The sequence below is a fragment of the Mirounga angustirostris genome, unplaced genomic scaffold (genome assembly GCF_029215605.1).
Source record: "Mirounga angustirostris isolate CCGP_5_RB_7025 unplaced genomic scaffold, mMirAng1.0.hap1 SCAF_11, whole genome shotgun sequence".
Lineage (NCBI taxonomy): Eukaryota > Metazoa > Chordata > Mammalia > Carnivora > Phocidae > Mirounga > Mirounga angustirostris.
The window spans coordinates 39,660,350-39,686,546 of record NW_026991719.1 but is presented as its reverse complement, the minus strand read 5'-3'; the positions used below and the strand labels follow the sequence as shown (position 1 = coordinate 39,686,546).

The 26,197-nt window shown below is 42.8% G+C and overlaps 1 pseudogene; it reads left to right on the top strand.

Moving 5' to 3' along the window:
* LOC135361921 (small ribosomal subunit protein uS5-like) overlaps positions 1-26,197 on the top strand; it is a 146,538-nt pseudogene that overhangs the window by 2,441 nt on the left and 117,900 nt on the right.

Genomic DNA, 26,197 nt, shown 5'->3' with positions numbered 1-26,197 from the left:
AATCCTTAACTTGAAAGGGAGAAATGTATAATAAAAAACAGGATAGCAATGTTGCAGTTTCTCTCTGTTGGCATTGGAGTGGGATGAGGTTGGAGGGGAGGGAGATGAATCTAGGAGGATCTATAAATTATTTTTGTCTTACACACTTTGAGAACTCTTGATCAATTTTTCTCAGACTAATAGTTCTCAAGACTTTTGCATAAGGATTTATTTTCGAAGAAATAAATAAAAAGTAAGGTGAACATAGCCTTGTTAAGGGCAGGTCCTCCAATAAATCAGATTGGTGATCCAAACGTGTGAATATTACAAGTTATTTGACTTAATTAAGGTGTGGCTGAGGATGGGAAAAATGCTTCTTGGTTCCCTGAAGCCCCTGAATAGGTGGGGTTTAGAATCTTGAGGACAGAAAACTGGTGACAAAGCTTTAGGATATTTACAGGTAACTTATATCCGACTGTTAGCTTGTGTTTAGTGATTCACAATTACTTTCAGTTCTGAATTTCATGTGAATACTTGGGCAAAACCATGATGATTTAATAACCTGGCTAAACACTGCTGTGCTTAATGGAAAAAAAAGCCTCTGTAAATTTTAGGTTTTACTCATCCATTTAGAAGCCATTGTTTTGAATGACAAAAATATAATAGAAGCAGGTTGAAACAATAAATGCCAGAAAGTAGCTTCCAGAAGAATTCCTTTAGAAATCCTCATGTTTTTAATTCTGTCTGCTCTTTTGTTATCAGTTTCTTAATTGTTAGAAATACCTGTACAATAAATACCATTGCCCCGAATTCCCCACTTGGGGTTACTGAGAGTATTAATATTTTTGCATACTCGGAAAAGATATTGATGGTAGGCACCTGTCTTTGTGGGCATGTGGAGCTACAGACTGAAGGGATTCTGGTTAAAATAATGTCTTGAGAATAGTATTTGCTATTTGCATATTCAGGGATCCAAACACGTTTCTTTGGGCTTGTTTCTTAAGTTTTCGGTGTGGTGTACGGTTTTGTCCAATTACATTTTGGGGAGGTAGGTATATGGGGTATATGGCTGTGTGTATATATTTGACTGGGGGGGAGCTTTAATTGCTCGCGAAACAAGTGGCTGTTTGTTAGAACCTAGATAAGCCTCCTAGTGTTGTTCCTATGACAACTGAGGGGTTGGGTGTTGAAATGTAGCTTTAAGTTCTCGGTTTGGAAATGTCATTCAGACCTCCCACTACAGTCTCATTGAGTAGGAGGATAATGAGAAGGGGAAAAAACCATAAAGCAACATAAGTATCTCCGTTCATTTCATGTCTTCCTGACTTGCCTTTGTGTACAGATCACCATGGGAGTGGTAAACACAGGGTGTGAACAAAGCGATACTTCAGTATAAAATAAATAGAAAGGGGTCAGAAAAGTTGGGCAAGATAAATAACCACATATGGGGGTAATAAAGAGGCGGGAGAAGTCGGCTTCCATGGGTTTGTGCAAATCCTTTATCCAGTGCTGACCAGCAGTGAGAACATCTTGAACCAGTTACTGTGCAACTCTTCAAGAGCTGCAGATCTTTCCTTAAAATGCAACGTGGAGCAACATTCCTTTGGTAGCAGGAGACTTTACCACTTTGGCATAACTTTGGCTCATCTCCCTTAGGCTGGTTGCAGAGGATACGGTTTGCTTTGAAGGTACACGTTTTTAAGTCAAGTATTTGTCATTTCATAGCTTGTCTGTTTCCTGTGGGAAAGATAAGGTCGTACTGTGAAAATCGTGGTAAAATGTAAGGATTTTTCTCCTATATTCAAAAAGTACTTTTGAAAACCCTTCAAGATTACTTGCGACCTGTTTGTAGAAATGACTTGGTTGACTGAGTATCTTATGGTGCGCTGTATTTGGGGAGGGGGGGAAGGGGTTGTTTAGATCATATTTGGCATTAGATTAATTATGCAGTCATGAATTTTCCATGCCTGAAGGGCTTCCTATTTTCCACTCCTAAGTGGTTTTGACTATTTATTTGGTCATTAACCACGTCCGGAAGTCAGAAAGGAAGAGAAGACTTCAATGGGTTTTGCCCCTTGCTTTATATATAGAGATCCAACATCTCTTCTGAAATCCAGAAAGCTCTGAAAACCAAACGACTGTCACGTGAAAAGCTTGGTAGTAAATCCTGACCTGAACCGATGGAAGGCTATAGTCTTTATTTATCCCACTTAGTACCAATGTTTGTATGTTTTACTGTAGAAATAGTAATGCGTTTGATTACGGAGTGCTGTACCAGGATCCCCCCCCCCCCCGGAGTTTTTTATAGGTAGGATAGTCACCCTGTCATCTTTTATCATATCATCATCATAATCACCAGAGTGTCAGATAAGGGTTTGTGGACCTCTAATTACTGATACACCTGGGGTTCACATTCTATGCCAGGCACCGCTGTAAATGAATCACTGACCTCTAGAGCAGTTCCTGGCACATAGGGGTATAAAATGCTTTACATATATCAACTTATTTAAGCCTCACAAAAACTGAGTGTCGCCAATGTGATCGTCATCCCCACTTGACATGGGGAAACTGATGCACAGAATGGTGAAGCAGCTTGCCCAGAGTGACACAGCCAGGAAGTGTAGTAGAGCCCAGGGTTGAAAGCAAGCAGGCTCATTGCAGTCTGCTCTTAATGAGCCCACTGCAGGTACGAGAGATGCCTGGAGATGGGGCCCTGGGACTCTCGACTGAGTGAGAGGGGCGGGTCAGCTATTTACCTGATTCCTAGTCACCCTGTGCCCTCGTGTCATCGGAAGCTGGGGACATCAGGGGCCTGCTGTGGAATGCCTACATCAAGTTCTCCTGGATGGGAGTGTGGGAGATCTGGGGGTCTGAGAGGCTATTGATCTCTTTTCAGGCTTCCCAGCGTTGATCTCCATCAGCAGTCAGCCTGACTTCTTTACCTTGAAAAATTAAGACACACAAAACAACTCTTTGCTTAGTCCCAAGGAAACGATCTTGAGTGGCAGGCAGGAAAGTCTTCTTCTTAGACCATTTTCTGGGCCCCTAACCCAGCAGGAGGTCTGGGCTCTGCTAGGGCCTGGGTCACCGTGGAAGGAGTGAGCTCCCTGGCTTGGGAGCCACACTGGGACAAAGCAGGGGCCCCTTGGGGGAATTCAGACAGCCTGTGGGACTTGAGCTGCACGACTCTGAATGCACAAAAGGCTACTTTTAACAGCACTTTTCAAAAAAGTATATAAGGTGTCTAATAACTATGTATTTCTAGGGCTAAAAATTTCATTTATGCCAAGCAGACAGCAGCCTTCCCATTCTGCTTCCCAAATTTGCTATTCCTCTACTCTGCTTGATTTTTCTTTTTTGCACTTATCTCTGTCTGATGTATTACTTATGTATTCGCTTGCCATTTCAGTCAATTACTAGCAGACATGTTATTTTTTGAACTCACTTAAGGATCCTTGATTTATTTCTCTTTGATCTCCATCTTCAAACTTATTCCCTCCCATCAATCTCAGACCACTATCAATAATGAAAGTTTTTCTGCCCATTGGGTTTTTCTTACTTATTAGTTATCATTTTTATATTCACAAGCATGAGAATTTCTTAAACAATTTTGATTGTGCAATCAGTATTTGGAGAACTGATGCCTTCATTCAGGAGAGGAAACTAGCCAAATTTGAATATAATCATTGAGTATTTTTTAAATCGAGAATATTTTAAATTACTAAGGAGGATATGCAAAGTAAAATACTTACATATTTTGTGAACTGCCTTCAATTTAGATAGGGAGCTGGGGAACTATACCAAATATTGATCCCAGTAAAAACATGGAAACCCTCATTTCCATGGGTTAACATGCTAAACCCACCTACCTGGTACTGGTTTTTTTGGGGGAGGGAAAAAAAAACAATATAAAACAATTCTAAAATATTACATTAAAGAATGTAAGTGATCTAATCTTGGACATTTCCTAGCTCAAGTTCCTAAGTTTTCAACTGTAACCTATTGCCTTTCAATCCTATATTGATTCTGGTTTATACATTCCAGAGTATTTAGGACAATCTAAAACATAAAATGAAAAATACATATATATTATTAACTAAATAATGCGGTCATGTAACTAGATGATTAGAGTGCTTACATAGTTGATTTTCTTTCTTTAGTTCTTAAGGGAACAGATTAGATGCATATAAAATTGAATACAGTGTACTTTTGTAAGTCAGTATAATATTTGGGACATTTTGTCCTTCTTTGTTATATATATATATATATATTTTAAATATTTTATTTATTTATTTGAGAGAGAGAATGAGATAGAGCCTGAGAGGGGGGAGGGTCAGAGGGAGAAGCAGACTCCCTGCTGAGCAGGGAGCCCGATGTGGGACTCGATCCCAGGACTCCAGGATCATGACCCGAGCCGAAGGCAGTCGCTTAACCAATAGCAAAATAGTTTCTTGTTGCTTTAGTTCACGTTGCCAACCTAATAAAGTAATACCTTGCTTAAAAACGAAGTTTAACTGCTTACTTGAAGGTAGAAGGTGGAATCATTGATTATGAAAAGCAAGGTAAGGTTTTATCTTAAAGGATCTTCCTTTCCTGCCTTGGAAGACTTTGATTCTCCTTAAGTAACCTATTCTACTAAAAGCCCATTGCTGGTGGCAGCCTTGGAGGAATGCTTTAGTTTTCCCACCTCTCCCAAAAGCAGATGGATAAAGACTTTTTAAATGAAAGCCCATCGATTTCTGTCAGTTAGGATTTGTGTGACATCTATAAAAAGTGAGACTAAAGTTCTTAAAAATGAGAGAAACTGAGCTGAGTTTGTAGGGCCCAGCGAAACCTTCCAGGGTGTTTTCAAAGTTCTGATTACTTGGGGGAAAAATCTCCAAAGTTCCAGGCATTTTCTAGCGAGCATCAAGTATGTGCCAGTGGTTACCATGACCCCAAGAAGGTGCCTGTTCACAGCACCCATTGAAGTGTTTGCTCCCCGAGAGGCCCAGGCTTTGGAAACAAGTAGACCTGTGCCCCAAGCTCATTCTGCCCCTTGCTGGTTGAGTAGACTACTCCATTTATTTCCCTAGGCCCTAGAGTAAGTGGAGTGTCAGTCCAAACTAGCTCATAGGACTATTGCATGAAATGAGAGAACACGAGTAAGGCACATGCTGTGGTCGCCGGAATAGTGGTGCTTCATACGCTTGAGTTCCTTTCCCGTGTCCTTTTGGGAACAGACTTCCGTTTAGTCTCAAAGCCTGTGGTCCCGTTCTAAGTTCTAGGTCTCTCTCTGTTTCGCATCAGATGAAGGAAAACAGCGATGGTGATGGTGGCCTCCATTTACCACCCACTTTGCCACCGTGTTCTAGGTAGTCAGTCTTGGCGAGCGCTCTGCCTGCATTGTCCTGTCTAATCCTCTGGACAACCCACTGGTGCAATGAGTATGCCCATTTCGTAGATGAGGACACTGAGGCACAGGGCTAAGGGACATGTTTAGGGCCATTCATTCCCCTGATAAGCTGTGGACCCAGAATCTGAATCCAAATAGGCTCTTGCCAGTATAGATGGTTAAGAACTTCTGGCAGAAACGCAGAATAAAAGTTGACTGAACCTGAAAGTCTCAGAAATGGTCTTCTCATTTCTATTCTGCAAAGTGTCACGTCTTCCAGGCCTGGCCCTCTCAATATTGAAATACACAGTTGACTTTTTCTGCTTCTTATTTCGCGAATCAACAGGAGCAATTTTAGTCATTTGTGTTTTATGAGTTTAAATTAGGCCACTAAAGTCCAGGAGGGGAATTCCTTGTTTTCATTTGATCTCATGCACTAACAAATTTACTCATGTAACTTCCCCTATTTTTTTCTCAAATGTTTTCACTTGAAAGTGGGGGTGGAAGGGAGAAGTATGTGAGCATTTGGGTCCCAGGGATGCACTTTCATTAGCCTTTCTGGAGATTCTTTATCTGGTATAGAATTAATGCACAGAAAAGTAAAATGAGTAAGAGTCTGTAATGACTAATGTTTTTCTCCTTTATCTGCATCTAGTTCTGGGTGCTATCTGGAAGGGCAAAACTGCAAAGTCCAGAATTGCAGGAAGCCCTCTATATGCATAAAAGCCTACATTTGGATGGGGAGTTGATTTTCAGAATATGGGAAAGGGGTTTCACATTGAGAATTTCCTCCTCTTTCAAATGTGGGCTGAGAATTTGACCTGGAAGGTGAGAGGGGGCTAGCCTAGCCCACGGATTCAGGATGCTGAGAAATCTCTCTCTCTCTTTTTTAAGATTTTATTTATTTGACAGAGGGAGCGAGAGAGAGCATGATGGGGGGAGGGAGAGGGAGAAGCAAACTCCCTGCTGAGTAGGGAGCCCAATGCAGGGCTCAATCCCAGGGCGCTGAGATCCTGACCTGAGCCAAAAGCAGATGCCCAACCTGCTGAGCCACCCAGGTGCCCCTAGAAATCTCTTTAAAACCTCTCCTGGCCTTGGACTGAGCCTGCTTGTGGGAGGATATACTAATGGAACCAACCAACCTTCCTTCCTTCCTCCCTTCCTCCCTTCCACCCTCCCTCCCTCCCTGTCTCCCTCCCTCCTTGCTTCCATTATCCATACTCTCACATAACTGATTCAACGCCTACCTGCAGACAGATGAAAGAAAGGACAGGGTGAGGGTCCATTAGGGGAAGGCAGCCCACTCTTTGTTCCTTTCCCCTCAGTGACTACATCTTTTATTTGATCCTTTGCCGTTTTTGCGACAAGGCGCATTTCACAGGCCGACATTCATAAAAGTCTTTAAGCATCTTCCTTTGGCAGCCGGGCTTCTTTTTTAAAGTCAGGAAAAGAAAAGGCTTGTGACAAGAAAATAATGCAGAGAAATGGTCTTTCTTTCTTTCTTTTTTGATGGTGGTGGAAGGAGGGCCCCTGGTAGGGAATGTGGCAGGAAATACAGTCGTAAGAACTCCTGAGCTTTCAACTCCTCTCCCTGTTTGGACGGCAAAGGCGTCCACAACGAGGCCTTGGAAAAAAATTTTTTAAGTAGGATTTAAATTAAATTGGAGGGAAAAGTCCTGCTGTGCACTCAATTAAATTTATTGTGAGTTTCTGAAAATATCTCTAAGTAGAGATGTGAAAAATGAGGGCTGCCTTCCCTCTTGGGGAGACGAGGATAGATAGGGAAGGAGGATTTACACTACCAACATTCTGTGATTTTTTTACCCTGGTGGTCCTTTGCCATCGGTTTTGAAGAACCCCTAAGCAGCCACTTCAGTTCTTTGTCACGGTGCAAACTTGGTGTGTTTTCTGGTACAGGGTTGACCACAGCAGCCTAGCCTAGGCAATGAAAGCACTTTCTATGTTTCAGCACGAACTGTGAGGTTCTGCATCAATAGGAGGTCTATATGGTAACAGTGGAGGGAACCATTAAGGTAGATGCAAGAGCAAAATTACTGAGAGTCTGAAAGGATGGCTCCATTATCTCAGGGCTCTTCTCTCTGAGCAAGATCAAATGACTGTCTGGGGCAAGCTAGGTAAGACAGGAGATTCTGCTGTTTTCTCCATCCTGTTTGACATCCCTGCTCTATAAAACCCTTCCTTATCTACTACCCATGGGTAGCAGGGAGAGAATAAAAGTGTTCTTTCTCCCCTCCCTCCCCCAGCCCTGCATGATTTCTCCCAATGTTTGGGGAAATGATCACGCTCCTGCAACTCCCGTCCACCTGGCCCTTGCAGTATGGGGTGTTTGGTTAGGTGTCAACAAAAATCGGCCCAGGTGCCAACTAGACTTTAGGTGGTGTTTTCGGTCTGGGAATACAACCGTGAACGAGGTCGCTGCCCGCGCATGGGGTGGAGCAGGGAAGCTGACAGAGGTCGAGCAAGGAGGTATATGCCAGGTGTCAGTAGGTACCTAGGGAGAAAAAGAAAACCAGGTCAGACGGATGAGTATCTGGGAGTCCGGGGAAGAGCAGCTTTATCCAGGGCTCTCTGGAAAAGGCCAAGGCCTCCCCGATGTTGCGATAATGGCTCAGAGGCTTACCCATGGGTATGTGGAGGAAGAAGGTTCTAGGCAGAGAAAACAAAACCACTGCAGTGGAGCTGGGAGGAGCAAGCTTGGTATGTCGAGGGGTTAGAAAGGAGGCCAGTGTGGAACAGCAAGCCAGGGGGAAGGTAGCAGATGAGGTCTGGGAGGTACTGAATGTCCGATGTCGTAGGGCCCTGTTGGCCATAGAAGCTGCTAGAGGTTAGGAGACGAGAACCAGAGAGAAGGAAGATGGTGTTCCGAGAGTATGGGCGGTTTATGTAGGGATCCTAGAGAGCCCAGCCCATGGTGCCTCATAACTGGAGTGTGTACAAGTCACTTAGGGCTCTCTTTTGGTAAAAAGCTACTTTCGTCATTTAAACGAGGATACGAAAACCTTGGTAGAGCGAGAGAAAGTTGAGCTATCAACTCCGTACCCCAGTGAAGGAGCCAGAAGTGGGTAATTCTTCCTGTCACCGTTACTCCTCAGAGGTGTAGGATCCTCAAGTGACTAGCATCGGGGTGTTGCTATTCCCTTTAGGCTTGCCAAAAATTCACTCCCCGTGGGGCATGTCTTTGCCCATTTTACGCTCAAGTGAAACAGTTTAGAATTTGGAACTGCCATGGTTTTCGAGTACTTCTGTGTTAAATATGCCGTGTTTTCTTTTTCGTAGCCCTCGTGTTTATGTTCAGCGAATTGATAGATTTCCTCATAATTCTGTACGAAAACTTGTTCGATCCAGGTTAAACAGCTGTGTTACGCAGCAACTCGTGTTACTGTTGGAGACAGAAAGGGAGCGTGGGAAAGTCAAAGCACTTGCCCCGTTGGGAGGAGCGGAATTGTATCAACTTTTTCTCTTCTGAAAAACTGTGCTAAAGACATTTTTTGCAATCTCTTAAAGATAGAGTTGAATGCTGTAAATGGATTGCAGCCCCTGGTCCATCATCACCTGATAGTAAAAATCCTCCCTCTTGTGTAAGGTATGTAGGATTTCTGTCATCTGGGACTTTTCCTGGTAACTGACGTGGCCCCAGTGAGAACAGGCGCCAAATGTGTGTACACGTCGTTGCATCGACATCGGACCACGCAGTTGGGTCTGACAACACAGAAGGGTTCGCAGGGGCTTGATAGCTCTTTGTGGTGATTGTCCGGGTTTATCTTTCCTTCACACCACCTGAGACTTAATCCCTGAACTCTTCTCATCTAACCCGACTTTCCGCTAGTTAGTTATGCATTTGGGTTAGCACTCGTATTCTTTGAGCCAAGGACCCACCTGCAGAAAAGAGTTACTGGTTTTGTCATTTATAGTTGAGTTCAACTGGACCGGATTTCCTCACTGCCTCTGGCTGAAACTTTTCTGACTGAGAGAATGAGAGTTTCACTTGTGGGTTGGAGAAATTAGTAATTGGGGAACGTAGAGTGTTTGGTGTTTGTTCCTTTCCACCCTCCTGCTGAGGTAGGAACTCTGTAGTGGGAGAAGGGAGTGGAGAGTTGGCTCTTCATGTGGAAGCCAGCCCCCTTGGATGAGCTGGATGGGGAGCTGAGAGAGAAAGGTGTAGAAGTGCACTGATAAGGAAGGATGTAGGAGAGCCCCAGGGGACCCCCAAATTTCTGGTCCTAAGTCCAGGTGGCCTTGGGCCCTTCCTTGCCTTAACCCGACCCTGGGGTCCATTCCTGCTTTAGCACCTGAGAAATGAGGGGCATGTTCTTGATTGAGCAAGGAATTCAGGAATGGGATTCCAAGTCCCCATCTCCCCCAAATTCTCCTGCGTACATCTCTCAACTGAATCTGCTTTCTAGGTGAAATGGAGAGAGCTTGGTATTAAGGTCCCTTTTCCACCAGTCTCTGACTTCTAGCTTTGAGGGAGACGCGTGTGTTACCCATGAAGTGGTGTGTTCTCTTTGGTCCTTTGTCTAAGGCTGGCCATGTCTGATGGTCTCCTGGGGCCTGAGCCGTTTTACCCTATGCACCCCGGGATTTCCCCCTCTGCTTCCCCCATATAAATAGACAATTTGCTGCCTGTGTTCTAAAACCTTGATATTTCTGCCTTTGACTGGAGTCTATTCTGGAACGACTGTGTGGTGGCTGGGCACTGCAAAATGAGTCAGTTCCTGCAGTTTGGTTACAAGTTCTCAAAAAGTATTTCAGAATGTGGATGTGGTCAGCAGAGTCATTTTCCAGGCATCTAAAAGGAAACCCACATCAACTGTAACAATTGAGCTGAGAACCGATGGCCCTGCACAGCAGAACCAGGCCTGCTTTTCCTCAAAGGAAAGCCCATAGCTGCCCTCAATCTAGCCTACTCTGTAGATCTTAAAGGAGACTTCATCTTCGTGCTTGCAGATCACATTTTAGCTGCAACTGATTGCATGAACAGAGAACTAGAGGTTTGGCCTTCGTCACTTTTTGAATGTGGGCACAAGTTTGACATACGAAATTATTTTTGTAAAATGGAATCTTAAGGGATTAGAATCCAATGAGCACCAAGTGTGAAATGTGGTTTTGGGACTGCCACTTTGGTGATTTTAGCTAATGCGCTGAGGAAGAACTAAGATGGTTTAGGTACCACTGGAGTATGTGAAAATACGATTATTTTGTTTACTGATTGAGTTCTGAAGCTACGTAGAATTAGCTGCAATACCAATAAAAAGAATTCAGTCCTTTTCACGCTTTAAAAGAACTTCAAGTTTGTCATAACATTTGGAGAATATTTTAGTTCTGCACTGGTAGATTCTGTTATCTGCTTGGGTACCATGAATTATGTAAAATTTTGATTGAGTTCTTCATTACCTGTTTTGCACCATCTGTGAAGACCGATGGAGTTTTCAATAATAAGGAAACAACCTAGAAAAAATGGGCAGATGGTTTGAACAGACACTTCCCCAAAGAACACAGACAGATGACATATAAGCACATGAAATGATGTTCACCATCAGTAGTCATTAAGCAAATGCCAATTGAGACACCAGTGATATACCACGACACACCTATTTGAATGGCTGCAGTGAAAAAGGCTGATCATACCAAGTGTTGGCGAATTTGTGGATGATCTAGAACTCTCTTAATCCATTTAGGTAGAAATGTAAACTGGCACATTTTGGAAGACACTTGGCCAAGTCTTACATCGTTAAACATACACCAACCATAGGTTCCAGATATTCTCCTCCTACAGAAAAGAAGGCCTATGTCTACATGCTGTGTTTACAGCTGTTTTATAAGTAATAGCTAAAAACTGGAAGCAGCCCTAATGTCCATCAACAGGCGAATAGATCAACAAATTGTGGTGTACTGTCTGGATACTACCGAAGAATGAAAAGAAGTGAGCTATTCATATAGTCAGCATGGAGGATCCCCACCCTAAGTGAAAGAAGCCAGACAGGAAAGAAGTACGTACTGTATGATTGAATTTATATAGAATTCTAGAACATGCAAAGACATTTAGAATGACAGAAAGCAGATCCCTGGTTGCTTGGGGTGGGAGAGGTAGGGTAGCAAGTGGGAGGGATTACAAAAGGGCACAGGGGAACTTTGGGGCTGGTGGATAATCTCACTATCTTGTTTGTGGTGATGGTTCCACAGGTGTATGCATATGTCAAAACTTAGTCAAATTGTATACTTTCAGCATGTGCAGTTGATTGTGTGTTAGTTATTCCTCAATTAAGAAAAACTAAAAAAAAAAAGCAATCACTGTGATGGTAGATGGAGCATTAATAATGCCCTTATTTGAAAAAATTAAAGACTTAGCATCTCTTAGAGGGGGAAAAACCTGATGCAATTTTAATGGTTTGGGGATAGAAATAGAACCTTCTAGTACAGATGAGAAACCAAAGTTAAGCTGAACGTAATAAATGTGAAAGCTTTAGTTCCTCCTATTTCCAAGGCACTGAAACAAGTGGTTCAAGACGGATCTTGTCCAGCACTGTGGGGTCAGCTGCCTGCCCAGGTTTATAAGCATCTGTCCTCAAATACAACTACTGTAGCACTCACCAGATGATGAGGGAGGCCTAAGGCATCTGAAGCAGGGTTCAGATTGCAGAGATAGACCTGAAAACCCCACCTCTAGATTCTACCATTGTTAGAGAAGTAAATCTATTTGCAGAGCACGGGGAAATTGAAAAAAGCACTTTCATAAACCTCATTTTGTGCGATCATCTCAATAATCCCATTATGGGTAGGATCAGTATTCTCATTTGCTTGGGGAACACGCTGAGACCCAGAGAAACCAGGCCGTTTGCTGGATCACAGAGTCCCCAACGTTTTGGGCAGCCGTCACCGTTCTTCCTACTGTAACTTGCTGCTTCCCCAAATTCCTGTCATTGAATATTTGGCCAGGATTCTTCACCCATTGATTTGTCAGGCAGTCACAAGAGTCCCCTCTTTTGTATATGAACTGTTCATGGCAGTGATTTTTAATCCTGTTTCCCCATCTGTAAGTGGGTAGTAACATAACTGCGGGCTACACGAGATTGTCGTAAGGGGCAAAGGCTCATATGGTGAAAGAGCCGTGGGAGCTCGTAAACACCATATACACAGCGGGGGTTCCTATTTACTATGTACATGATTTCCTTATTGGGCCGGCTTACTGTTGGCACGACAGCGAGCGAGCAGCTTTGTAGAACCAACAGGTAGTTGGGAGAGCTTCGTTCCATTAGTTGCATCATGACTTCCATCAGGATTGTCATGTTCATAATAAATGAAATTATTTTACATGCTTCCTTAAACAGTGTCCGTAGGTGGGGTCCCGGTGATTGAAACTGGTGGCTTTGAAAGGGCACAAAACAGCTGAAGGCAGGTGCCATTCAGGTTTACTTAGCCAACGAGGTTGGCCCATCTCTGCTTGGCCCCTTTTTCCTCCTTGGCTGTGTTGACTGCCATTTATTTCTCTTTGCTCTTTGTCACGAATCCAGTGGCCCTCTCTCTTCAGTATCCCTCTTCCTTTGTGATGGGTCTGTTGCCAACCAAACTTCTCCCCAGCTTCGGGGATAAACGATATGGGGACCATTGTGGCCTTTTGTACTCTCTAGGATGGCGTTTCACAAAACATGTTTTCAGGAGACAGGGAAAACGCGTGGTCAAATAAGTTCAGGAAAAGCTGGGTTGAACAACATTAAATAGGTTTCTTTCCTGCAGGACTCCTCAGAACTTTTTATGGTTGTATGGAAACTTCGAGAGGAGCATATGGTACATCTACAACATTTCCCAAATTTAACAGATTCAAAGAATTTGTGTGTGTGTGTGTGTGTGTGTGTGTAATCATCTCTCAGTTTAATACTCCAAAGTTGAAGACACTTTGGAAAATGCCGTTCGGTAACTTGTTATTTGATATGTGTTTTCGGTCCGTCCCTCCTGGCACATCGAATACAAAACATGATTTGTTTTCTTGACTCGGTCGCAAGAGTTCCAGGTTCTAAACTTTTTATTCATGGTTTTAAAACTCCTTCAGGTTTCTTTTAACCTTGGAAAATCAGGAGATGTAATCATAGGAGGGCACAGAGATCGGAAGGTTTTGCCTAAGGATGAAAGTCAATGGAAGGAATTTCTCGCTCTCTCTTTTTTTTCACCAAATCGTCTAGATTCTGCCCTTTGAAGTACCTCCATTTATTTCATCCTGGCTTCCATAGGGGCATTTAGGAAAGAAAAGTGATGGACACACCAGCTCTCTGGTGGACATGGGGCTTGTGTTAACTGTGAGTCACTACAGCCGTAGGATGACTTTGACCTCTCAGCAAGAATTATCATTGTATGGAGTTTTTTTTTTTTTTTTTTTTTTTTTACAGTTTGTTCCCCAGACCACAGAAAGTTGAATAATCAGCATAGGACTTAAAAGAGAGAGAGTGTCAGAACGAATAGTAATTGTCAGCAAGAAATTTGAATAGTTTCAATGCTGTTGCCTGCCAGCTAGGAATGGGAAGCGGGAGAATGAAATGGGGGGTAAGGGGCATTGAGTTGGGACGCGGACCCAGTGATTTGGGACTTGGGTGAGTTGGGATCGTTCCTGGCCTGTCACATCTCCATAGGATGTGTGAGCACCCCACAGGCTGGGTATGCCAGGAAAGCTCAGTCTTGTGGTTTGGATTGCTCATCAGGCTCCAGGGGTTCACGGCTCTTCTAGGCTTGCCTACTCACATCTTGTGTGTTCTCATTAGAAATTGAGGGTTCCCCATCATTTCTGAGCTTCTTCTTCCTGGCCATTTTCTGGAAATGCTATTCCTTGCTATTCCTTTTTGACTGAAAATCGCTACCAAGGTACCTTGCCATTCACACTCCCCAGATTACCCCCCCCCCCGCACGCCCCTCCACATACACACACATTCTCTTATCCTCTTTAGCCAGTCCTTTCAAGGTTATGTTATCCTTTAGTGCCAACTATCTCTCCTGACCCCTTTCTCCACTCCTAGAAAGAGGAACCAGATTTCCCCTGTGTTACCATTAATATAAACAGCAGTTGTGTTTCTGTTATTTACCCTTTCAACCTAGCGATAAAGCTTGCCACTGCGTCTCCCCCCCGACCCTGCACAGGAAGACAGACTTCCTTCCTTCATTTCTTGCCTTTGCTCAGGCCTGTGAATAATCTTCCCTTTTCTCCTTCTCTAACTTTTTTTTTTTTTTTTTTAAACTCCCGAGAGTGACTCCTCCTGTATCCTTCCCCTCCCAACTTCTGGTTCTCTCCATCTGATACCCTTCCCCTTCCACCTATTGCCCAGGACCACCCATGAAGCTGGTCCCTCGTTGACGAGTACCTGTGTGTGGTGGCTGGGTGTTGGGCTTCCCTTACACCCCCTGCCCCCTGGGCTGTATCAACCTTCATCTCTCCTCCTTGTCCTTTGTCATTTTCCATGGCCCTCCCTCTTCACTATCCCTCTTCCCCTTTATGTTCTAGAGGACTTCTGTGATGATTTCACAAATCCATCTCCCCTTGTAAGCAGCGAGCTTCATCTTTGGATATTTGTGTCTTCGTTATGTTTTGAATCTGGTTTATTTTAATTAGATGGATTGTGTTTCTCTAAGCATTGACATATGCTCGACAGAACCATCCATATATTGGCAAAAACCTTTCACTGTGAGCATGGACCTAGTCCAGCTTCAACTAATAAGGAAGGAAGAAGGGGAGAAAAATGCTGTCGTCACGACTTTTCAGGGCCCTTGGTCAGTACTCAGTTATTGCCACCGAAACACTTTTGGTTTCTTTATGACCAGTTGAACTGGTCACACATCCACTGGGTGGCGATCACTATGGGAGCAAATGCTTGATACTTTACTGCTGGCTTTCTTCCGTCTCTAGAAGTTTAAAAATAGCCAGTTCTGCCCTTTTCCTTTATTTAGCACATATTGGGACAGTCTTTATAAATGCCCGTTAGCTTTCCTGTTTTCTCTTTGTTACACAAGAAGAATCCAGGTTGTCATCCTGTTCCTCTTGGTGAATTTCTTGCGGGTGTTGTAGCCACTAGGTCATCAGATAATATCAACAGGCATGATATATACATGTAGCCCTCCATCATTTCAAACCGTTTTTATTAGCCCCTCCAAATCTTCACATGTATCGGTTAGCTGTCTTCCCTTTTCCTTTGTGGTATGAGCCATTTACCCAAACCAATAATTTAAAAAAATCCGCATACTACCATACACCTCATAATAATTGAAGCCCAGTACTACTTCTGGTAGACACCTGTGGTTTTTTTTTTTAAAGATTTTATTTATTTATTTGAGAGAGAGAGAATGCGAGAGAGAGAGCATGAGGGGGGGAGGGTCAGAGGGAGAAGCAGACTCCCCCGCCGAGGAGGGAGCCCGATGCGGGACCCGATCCCGGGACTCCAGGATCATTAACCAACTGAGCCACCCAGGCACCCGACACCTGTGGTTTTTCGACGAGGCTTCCTTTGATCACAATATAGTTCATTTTGTAATCTTCACAAGCAAAAGAAATTGTTACATATGGATGTTCCTTTTGTTCTCTTCTTTCTTCTGTTCTCTTCCCTCCCCTGCCATTCCCTGTTCAGTTGTCTCGAATTTTTTCATTTCACCAGAGTAGATCTTGCTTAGGGCGTTTAGGAGAGCCTTCCCGAACCCCCGGGACTCTTCTGTACCGCAAGGGATTATATAGGAACATGCACTCTGAGACAGTGCTGTCACTAGCCTACAGTCTGTTAGGAAAATATGCTCTTTTACAAATAGCTTGATCCTGTAAGCACCCACAAATCTTACAGAAAGGTACCATAAAACTAAGATGGGAAGCAAGTATTGTTCAAAGGATAAAGAAATACAAGAATTTCCCTGAAATGGAGATACTCTCTCACTATTTTGTTGTTGTTGTTTCTCTTATTTTTTTCAGATTTTACTTTTTTTTTAAAAAAATATTTTATTTATTTATTCATGAGAGACAGAGAGAGAGAGAGAGAGAGGCAGAGGGAGAAGCAGGCTCCCAAGGAGCAGGAAGCCCGATGTTGGACTCGATCCCAGGACCCTGAGATCATGACCTGAGCCGAAGGCAGACGCTTAACCATCTGAGCCACCCAGGCGCCCCAGATTTTACTTTTAAGTAATCTCTACACCCAACGTGGGGCTCGAACCTACAATCCCGAGATCAAGAGTCCCATGCTCTGCCGACTGAGCCAGTCAGAGCCCCCCTTGGTTTATTTTTCAAAGTGTGTTAGTGCAGGTGCCGGGCACTTCATTTAGACTTCTTTGACAAATATTTACTAAAAGATGACGATGATCCATTGTACCATGCTAGTACCTGGGGAATCTCAAAAGAATAGGACTCAGTTCTTACCCTCAAAGAGCTCACATTCTCAGAGGGAGACGCATTTCTAAACAAATAATTGAAGAGCAATTTGGCTTGGGTTTCTGGCTGAGGCACAGACTGAGTGATCTGGAAGCTGGTCCTGGGTAGCATGTCGCTAACTTTCCAGAAGACTCTGGGAACACCCTTTAGAATCCTAGAAGAGTCTCCTTGAGTTGGGCCCGGCAGAGGGGGAAGAGCAGTGGGCCAAGCAGTGTGCAGAGGACGCGTAGTTGCTCTCCTTCAGTCTGTCTGAGAGTAGGAAGAGTGAAGAGAGACCAGATGAGGACTTTCACAGCGTGAACACATTCAGTGACCAAAGGAGTTTTTGTGCAGTGGCAAGAGCCAGAGACGTGGCAGAGATACGATTATAAATGAAACCTGCAGTCTTAGGGGTGTGTGATATGGGTGACTTTAGACAATAGCACAAAGCTTAGAAACGAGACCAACTTTCGAAAGACCCCAGTAATGATGTAGCATCGTCATGGGTTAATTGTGATTAAATAAAAGTCTGAGTCAAGGAATCTTGGGGGGTTACTGCCTGCTTGGTTATTTATAGGTTCAGAAAACAGTCACCTTGTTTTGATATTCTTTTTTTTTTTTTTAACTTAACCGTTGATAGAATGCAAATTACTTTTTTTTTCCTTCAGTGATAAGCAGTCCTTATTGCACACTGCGGACATCATATGAAGTGAATTGAGGGGGTTCCTTTCAGAGAGGGGGAGAAGTGACAGTGAGATGTATTTGAGTTCAGTTAATTTTTGGAACTTGTCCATAAGGAGGCTGTTACTTAGGTGAAAATTATCCTTTTTCTCGGAGCGTTTTTTAATGAGTAAAATGATTCATGTTTTCATCCAGTGATTGTGTAAAAAAACAAAAAAAACAAAAAAAACTTTGGTTTTCGTTGAGAAGGATTAAAGGCATGTGTCTAATTGCTAAATATTATTCTTAAGAAACTAGTCTGAGTCTGTCTTTATGGGTTCTAAGTGGTTTCGCCTTTAGAAGCTTGTTTTTGGATCTTGTGCCAACCCCATCCCTTCCCAGGCCTGTTCAGACTAGAATGATCTGGCAGGGCAAAGTCTTTTTAATATATATATATATATGTCTTGAGCAGGAGCGTCTCAGAAAAGGTTCACCTTGCTCTTTAGGTTGATTTGCAGAGCAGTTTACTAACTAGAGCGAGGTGAGAATCAAGTGACCGTCAGCTGATGTGAATGTTTTCAGGTATGTGAGATCCCGTGACTGGACACACCGACTGTGGCGAGACCCTGGCTCAGATATTCTTAGCGTCACACGAAAGGAATCCCAAGTTCACAAGAACGTACTTGAATTAGTCACCTGTATTTAAAAGGTTGGTTTTTCCTCTGACATCATTTCACCCCGTGGCACACTGCGTGTATATGTGTGCATTTCTTTCTGGGGCGATAGTTGAGTTAAGGAGACTTTTTGTTCTTAACCACGTGGGAGGCAGTTTGTTAGTTGTTTTGTTTTCTTGCAAACGACTTTGTTGAGGTATAATTGGTATACAAAGAACTGTGCATATTTAATATGTGCGGTTTGATGCATTTGAACGTAATGCAAACATCCATGATGATATCAGCACAATCAAGGTGTGACAGGCCTGTCCGACACTTCCTGAAGTTTCCTTGTGTGTGTGTGTGGGGGGGGGGGTCAGAACACTTACCAGGAGATCTACCCCATGGGAGACCATTCTTACTCGCTTCTAAAGTAAACTCTGACTTGGTTAGGATAGCATTCTGGGGTGTGTTCTGTCAAATCCATAAATAATATTTTCAAAATTGGTCTGTACTCCTATTGAGTTACAGAAAGCCGCTGGTACATGCCCTAAAATATGTGAGATCTCATGGATGGGGGTCAGAGGGGACATCTGGAGCCCAACTTGACAGTTTTGACTTGGGAAAGTGAACATTCTGGCTGTGCTCTGACATTGTTCATCCCTCTCCATTGACTTCCACGTACAGTGCTTGGGGTCAACATTTCTTTCCCCAAACTACAGTTTCTAAAGTCAGTGATACTTTGGGAGGGGGTCAAATAGCATTGTCCCAATAATCCCTTAAAAAGACAGGGTACAATCTACTCTTCTTGGGTTGAATGACCCACGAAACCACATTTCTTTCATTTCCAGTGGAACTTTGATGAGAATGCCATTTGATATCTGTCATCTTAGCTTTAAACATCAGCGGGTTTCTTTACTTCTTGATTTGGTTTATAGGTCACCCCTGTTCTAATTCTGGAGGGGAAGCTCTTCAGATTCTAGGTTAACATTTCAAGAAATGGTCTTTATCCCAGTTCCAGGCAGGTTTTTCAACAGCAGGTGGCAGGCTTCTTCTTGCTCTCTTTCCCATTCTGCATACCTTGAATAAATGGTCTGTAGCCAGAATGGACAGAATTTTTAAAAATTACTGTCTTTGTTTTGCTTGTTTGCACCACGAATGAAACTGGGCAGCAAGTACCTTGGTTATAATTTTGTTACCTGGCCCTGGGGCTGAGCTGGCTTCTTAATTGTTAGATAATGGAGTTACATAATGTGACATTTTTAGTTGGACCCGATTGCTTTTCTTTGACTATGACTTCTAAACGTTGGAAATGTGTTATTGGTTAATAGTCTATGCTATAGTGTATTCTTTAGATATTCTATTGTGTATTTTAATAAAGTTGAAAAATGTGTGTTTATTGGTTGGTGGTTGACACTAATCTATGGCCCCGCCTCTAATAAAATCTTATTTACAGGTTTTCCTTTCGTATTACCTAGATAAGTTTAGAAGTAGGGGGAAAAGACCATCTTAACTTTATAGTTCTTTAAATGTAAGGACATTTGGAGGATAGGCCGGGCAAGCTTTAACAATTAAAAATATCATTCTTCTAATTTAAACCTAGACCAAAACTTATAAAAGGTAATCCTTTGGATTTTGGCATTAAAACTAACCAAACTAAACCCTTGTTTCATTGTAATTGCAGTCTCATTCATAAAAGTAGAGTTATGAACATTTAGTTTTAGTGGTTTATGAAATGTAAATTGGCGTGTTCTATAAATGCTTTGTTTTACATTGAGGGTATCAGCCAAACCTGCACAAGCAGTCTTTATTTCTACTTTGGTAGGTATGCCCAGGCTTTCAGGCAATGCCAAAATGTACTTCATAGATGGAATTGGTTTTAATTTATTTAAAAAGAGAAAAAAAAAAACAAAACAAGCAATCAAACAAAAACCTACTTCACCTTGTAAATTTCAGCCTCCTCCCCTAAGATCTAACCACCTGATGAAACACTATTATTATAACTTGGCAAGTAGGTTCTCTCTTAAAATTAGACATCTGCGATTACATAGTTAAAGCATTCCCTTAAAATGTATATATTCAGAGCTCCCAGAAAGCTGGTCATTTTTTCTTATAGCTAACAACAGTTTTTTTAAAGGCACTTTTCTTGGCAACAAATATTTGACCTGTCCAGTCAAGTTCTAAGTGTAGCCTTTCTTCCAGTTGATGATCACTTTCCTACATCTTTTCCAAGTGATAGCCAAAGCCTACAAATTCCTACAAAGGTAGGAGTCAAAAACGCATACTCAGAGCAAAGTCGTGTGGTCATTTACATTCTAGAATAATCTTAAAAGTCAAACATAATAATTGGCCACAGTGGTCATGTGCTAATACAAGAATGCCTTCGCGAAGACACCAGGCTTTGTGCTGCTTTGGGGCCTTTGTTCTGACTTTCGCCTCCCTCTGCAGTGTTCTTTCTCACCCCAGGTATGTGACAACGTTCTCCTCCTCCTCCTTCAGGAAGCTGCTCAAATGTCACCCCCACAGCGAGGCTTTCCCTGACTACCTATGAAAATAGCGTTCCTCTTTACTGTGGCATTCCTCTGTGAAATAATCCTACCTATCAATTGAGTTTCTTTTTTGCCTTTGCCTATGCACACCTTAAATCTTTGACTTCAGGCACTGCCACATCCCCAGTGCCTGGCATAAAGTACGGAAAAGGCACTCAGTAGGCATTTCTGGGGTGAATGAATGAGTGAATGAATGAATCAATGGAGAGGATGCTTACCTGCACTGGCTTATGGGAGGAAGGCTTGAAACTGACATCGTGGTGAACTGCTGCCTTGAATACTTTGTGGCATATCTTTTCTGCAGGTTCCTTTGGTGTTTCAGACATTTCAGAGAAATAATTGTATCATCCTCAATTTATAGCGGGGAAATAACTTTTTTTTTTTTTTTTTTTTTTTTTACTGCCATGTATTTTATGTATGTGTGTCATGGCTAGATTAGCCAAGTTCAAGTGGTGGGTTCGGTTTTTTTCTTATTTGCTCAGTTCTCTGTTTTTCATATATAACATTTTATTGCAAAAACATGCCAAATAACCAATTGTAGATTTTTCTCACAATCATGTACACTCCAGAAAGGCAGGGATTTTCATGTTTTGTTTGGTTTGCTGGATCTCTAGCAGCTGAGAGAGTATCTGGCACTTTCTTCTATATCACTCAATCAGTATACACACCGAGGAAATAAAGCTAGAGGTTGTTTAAAACTCTATACGTGGGATTATTGTCAGAATGTCAATAAAGAAAATATGAAATTGAGATCTAGTGATATCATTTCCACATAGGTCTCCAGGATTGATGTTTTTCCTCTTTTCCTTCCACAGAGCCCCTCCCCCGGAAGGCTGCGGATCATCATCTAGCTGCCGGAAGGTGTAGGTACCCTCAATGGCTCAGTAGCCAGTGTAGATCCTGTCTTTTGTAATCAGTAGCTACATCTGGCTACTGGGTCTCTGATGGCATCTTCAAGCCTCTGTTACAGTGTCCTGAGTGAGGTTACTGCGAAGAACTTAATAATTAAAGCTTTACCTTGATTTACATTCACGTACACACACATAGCTGGAGTGTGGGAACCATCAAGGTTTGTGAATGATGAGGTATATTTGATTTCAGCACCACAAGAAGGAAGAATCCATAGACCACAAGAAGGAGGAATCTTAGATTATTTTTCTTTTCTTTTTTCCGCTTCTTTTCCCCATGTGGAAGGTATCATCTGGTCTCAAAACCAACTATCTACCTACCTACTTATCTACCTATATATCTCATCTATCCATCCATCCACCCTTTTCATCTCTTGACTTTTAAATGGCATTCTAAATGTGATTAAATAAGAACGTTTGATGGTATGACAGCTTAAGGAAATTTCACTTATAGACGTCTGGTAGGTAAGTCCCAGCAGCGCATTCTGACCTGTCTTTCCAGTGTGCTAGACATGGTAAATACCAGCAACTTTGCAGCAGGCTGTTGTGTTGAAATCCTGTGTGGGGGAGGACTTGCAAGCCCAACATCCAGGTCTGGGGCGTGAACCTGGCATACAATGTAGATTTCTGTGTTTCTTGGGCAACAGCTACATTGTCTGCTGGGTTTCAGGCTACCTGGAAACACGTTCTCCATGGTTGTGTCCTCAGAGCTTCACCTGTATGGGTTTGGGATAACTGTTTTCCAAGAAGCGTAAACCAGTGGGCTTCAGCATTGGACAGAGAGCAGAGAACAGACCTCGTGACAGCTGGATCACCTTAGCCAAGAATGATTCTGTTCCGATTTTACCCAACATGCTCTCACGCACCAGCCTAGGAAACCCAGTGAACCAGACAAAAGGTGTAATGTCATCCTTCCTTCCTACTCTCTGCCTCAACTCTCAAAGATTAATCACTTACATGTTGTTATTAATTAGTATTTGGTTTCTGTTGTAATTACTGTCACAGGGCCTAGCCACCCGTATGGGCCCCAATCACACTGCCCTGCTACCTCGCTGTCCCTCATTTTGGCCTCTCGCCCACATGCAGGAAGGTGGTTTAGTTTAGTTTTTTTTTTTTTTAAGATTTATTTGAGTGAGAGGAGAGAGAGAGAGAGCATGAGTGGGGAGGAGGTGGCGAGGGGCAGAGGGAGAGGGACAAGCAGACTCCCCACTGAGCAGGGGTCTGACACAGGACTTGATCCCAGTGAGCTAAAGGCAGACAGCCAACCGACTGAGCCACCCAGGCGCCCTCAACCCTGTTTAGTTTTGTTCTCCCTCTACCACAGCCGCGTAACTTCTGTGAGTGACTCATTCTCCCTGGAATCCATCTCTCTCACTCTGCCCCAACATTTCCACTCCATCATTTGCTCCCTAAAGTGAACTCTGGAATTCAAGTAAACTGGATTTTTTTTTTTACCACCGTTCCCCATCTCTTATGAAACCAGAAGAGCAGCTTTCTTTTTTTCAAAGATTTATTTCCCAGAGAGAGGGAAAGAGAGGTGGGGGGCGGAGAGAGAAGGGACAGAGGGAGAGGGAGAGAGAGAATCTCAAGCAGACTCCCCACTGAGTGCAGAGCCCATCATGGGGCTTGATCTCATGACCCTGAGATTATTATTATTTTTTTAAGATTTTATTTATTTATTTGAGAGAGAGAATGAGATAGAGCATGAGAAGGGGGAGGGTCAGAGGGAGGAGCAGACTCCCCACTGAGCAGGGAGCCCGATGCGGGACTCGATCCCGGGACTCCAGGATCATGACCTGAGCCGAAGGCAGTTGCTTAACCAACTGAGCCACCCAGGCGCCCTGACCCTGAGATTATTAACTGAGCCGAAATCAAGAGTTGGACACTCAACTGACTGAGCTGCCCAGGCGCCCCAGAAGAGCAGCTATCTTATGGAATGACAGAGAACTTGTAAAGATAAGTCACCAGTTTGCAAGAGAAAGCGAAGAAGAGAATGGAAATAGCTTCTGTTAAACTATGTTTACACTATGTTTTATTTGTCTGCTCCTGGTAAATAAATATAATCCTCTAAACATAAAAAAAGACCCGGCAATTAAAACCCTTACATTCTCCATAAGAAAGGAATGTAAAATTTCAAGGAGAAGTTATAAACCCTTGGGTATATGAATTTGAAGATTTTTAGTAAGAGATGATGTATTTTTAATTAATATGAATTAACAGATTTAAAATGGAAAGTGAATTATGGGGAAAGGGCTGTATGTAATAGTTGACTATAGTGATAATAATGGAGTTTTGTCACCCTGTGCTGAATTCAATAAAAATAAAGCTAATGACTTGGAGCTTTCAAAAGATTGTATTTTTTGTGTGTGTGCATGTGTGTCTTTCGGCTTCTTATCCACCCATCAGTTGTATTCTCTAATTCTGCACCGAAACCACTGGACCCTGTGTCCTGGGAGAGAAAGCCCCTTGTCCTTGAGGTATTTGACATCCTTGGAAGAGTGATAAAGGTCTCTAGGTAGCATGGTTATATTTAATACCTCCTAATTATCAAAAGCACAGTTTCTTTCTCCCACCTCCTTCCCATACTTGTAATGCTCTTTGAGCCCCTTTGTCATTAAAAAAAGAGAGTGTTGACAATGGGGCCAGCTGTGAAGAACTCCTTACATGGTCAGGTTTTCATTTCATGGACCAGTATTGAATTGATCCCCAGAGCAAGATTCAAGGTAGAAATGATGGGTGGGGGGCTTGTTTTCTCACTTTTTCTCAATCTTCTCAACCCCCCCAAAAGGGATGGACATTGGTGCGTTGGTCCTTCCTAAAAGACACAGCAAACTGGCTGTAGTCTTTTTTTTTTTTAAGCTTTCCATTTTGAAACAATTTCAGACTTTTAAAAAGTTACAAAAAGTAATACAAAGACAGTGCTTTATATGGGAGTTGAAAACGGGGCAGCCCTTTTGGAAAGGTTTGGCAGTGCCTCAAAACGTTAAACAGAGTTGCCATATGACCGGGCCGTTCTGCTCCTCTGTATACACCCGAAAGAATTGAAAACAGATATGGGAAGAAATACATGTTCACAGCAGCACTATTCCTATTTATTTTTTTTTAAATTATTTATTTTAGAGAGCATGCGTGCGTGAGTGGGGGGAGGGGTAAAGGGAGAGAATCTCAAGCAGACTCCCTGCCGAGCGTGGACCCCCCCCTCCATGGGGGGCTGGGTTTCACAACCCATGAGATCATGACCTGAGCTAACACCAAGTGTCGGACACTTAACTGAGCCACCCAGGTGCCCCTACTCATACACTCTTCTTTATAATGGCTAAAAGGTGGAACCCAAGTGCCCATCAACAGATGAATGGATTAAAAAGGGGGATATATCCATACAGTGGTATATTATTCACCCATAAAAAGGGATAAAGTACCAGTAGATGCTCCAACACTGGATGAACCTTGAATACGTTACAGTAAGTTCAAGAAGCCAGACACCCAGGCCCTATGCTGTGTGATTCCATTTGTTTAAAATGTTCAGAATAGGCAAGTCTGGAGAGACTCACAGTAGATGAATGGTTGCCAGGGGCTGGCTGAAGGAGGGAGTGGGGAAAGACTGCTAATGGGTATAGGGCTTCTCTTTGGGGTGATGTAAATATTTTGGAATTAATGTTCTAGCGATGGTTGCACAACTTCGTGAATATACAAAAGACCACCGAATTGTACACCTAGGGTGAATTTTACGGTATGTGAATTATATCCTAAAACTATAAAAGTCTCACATACTCCTTTTTTATGATTTTATTTATTTGAGAGAGAGAGTGTGTGAGCCAGGGGAGGGGAGAGGCAGAGGGAGAGAGAGAAGCAGACTCCCCGCTGAGTGTGGAGCCAGATGCGGGGCTGGATTCTAGGACCCTGAGATCATGACCTGAACTGAAATCAAACACAACCAAAGTCAAAGGCTTAACCGACTCAGCCACCCAGGCGCCCCTCACATATTCTTTATCGTTTCCCAAAGTGTTAATACCTTATATACCTACAGTTACTAAAAAAATCAGTAAGTTAACATCAATATGGTACTGTAATCTAGGCACGTGATTTACATTTCGCCACTTGTCTCACTATTGTCCTATTTCAGGTTCAAGATGCATTTAAAATCCCATTTTAGTTGCATCTCTCTAGTGTCCTTTAACCTGGAAGAGTTCTCAGCCTGCCTCTTTCATGACTTTGACACATGACCACTACAAGCCAGCTACTTTGTAGAATGCCCTTCAATTTTTAAAAAAATTTTCTCTTAAGATTTTATTTATTTATTTATTTATTTGGGTGGGAGGAGCAGAGGGAGAGGAACAAGCAGACTCTGCCCTGAGCGCAGAGCCTGACATGGGGCTCAATCCCAGGACCCTGAGATCATGACCTGAGCTGAAATCAAGGAGTCAGACGCTTAACCGACTGAACTGCCCAGGCACCCCGAATGCCCTTCAATTTGTATTTCTCTGATGGTTCCTTCTGCTTTAAATTCGGGTTACACATTTGGCAAGAATGCCTAGCACACAAATGACGATTTGCTTTTCTTAGTGATCATTAGGAAGCACATTATGTCAGTTTGTCCCACTACTGCTAACTTTGACCATTTGGTTAAGTTGGTGTCTGATCCTGGCTACTTATTTTATTTTGCTTTATATATATATTTTAAAAAACTT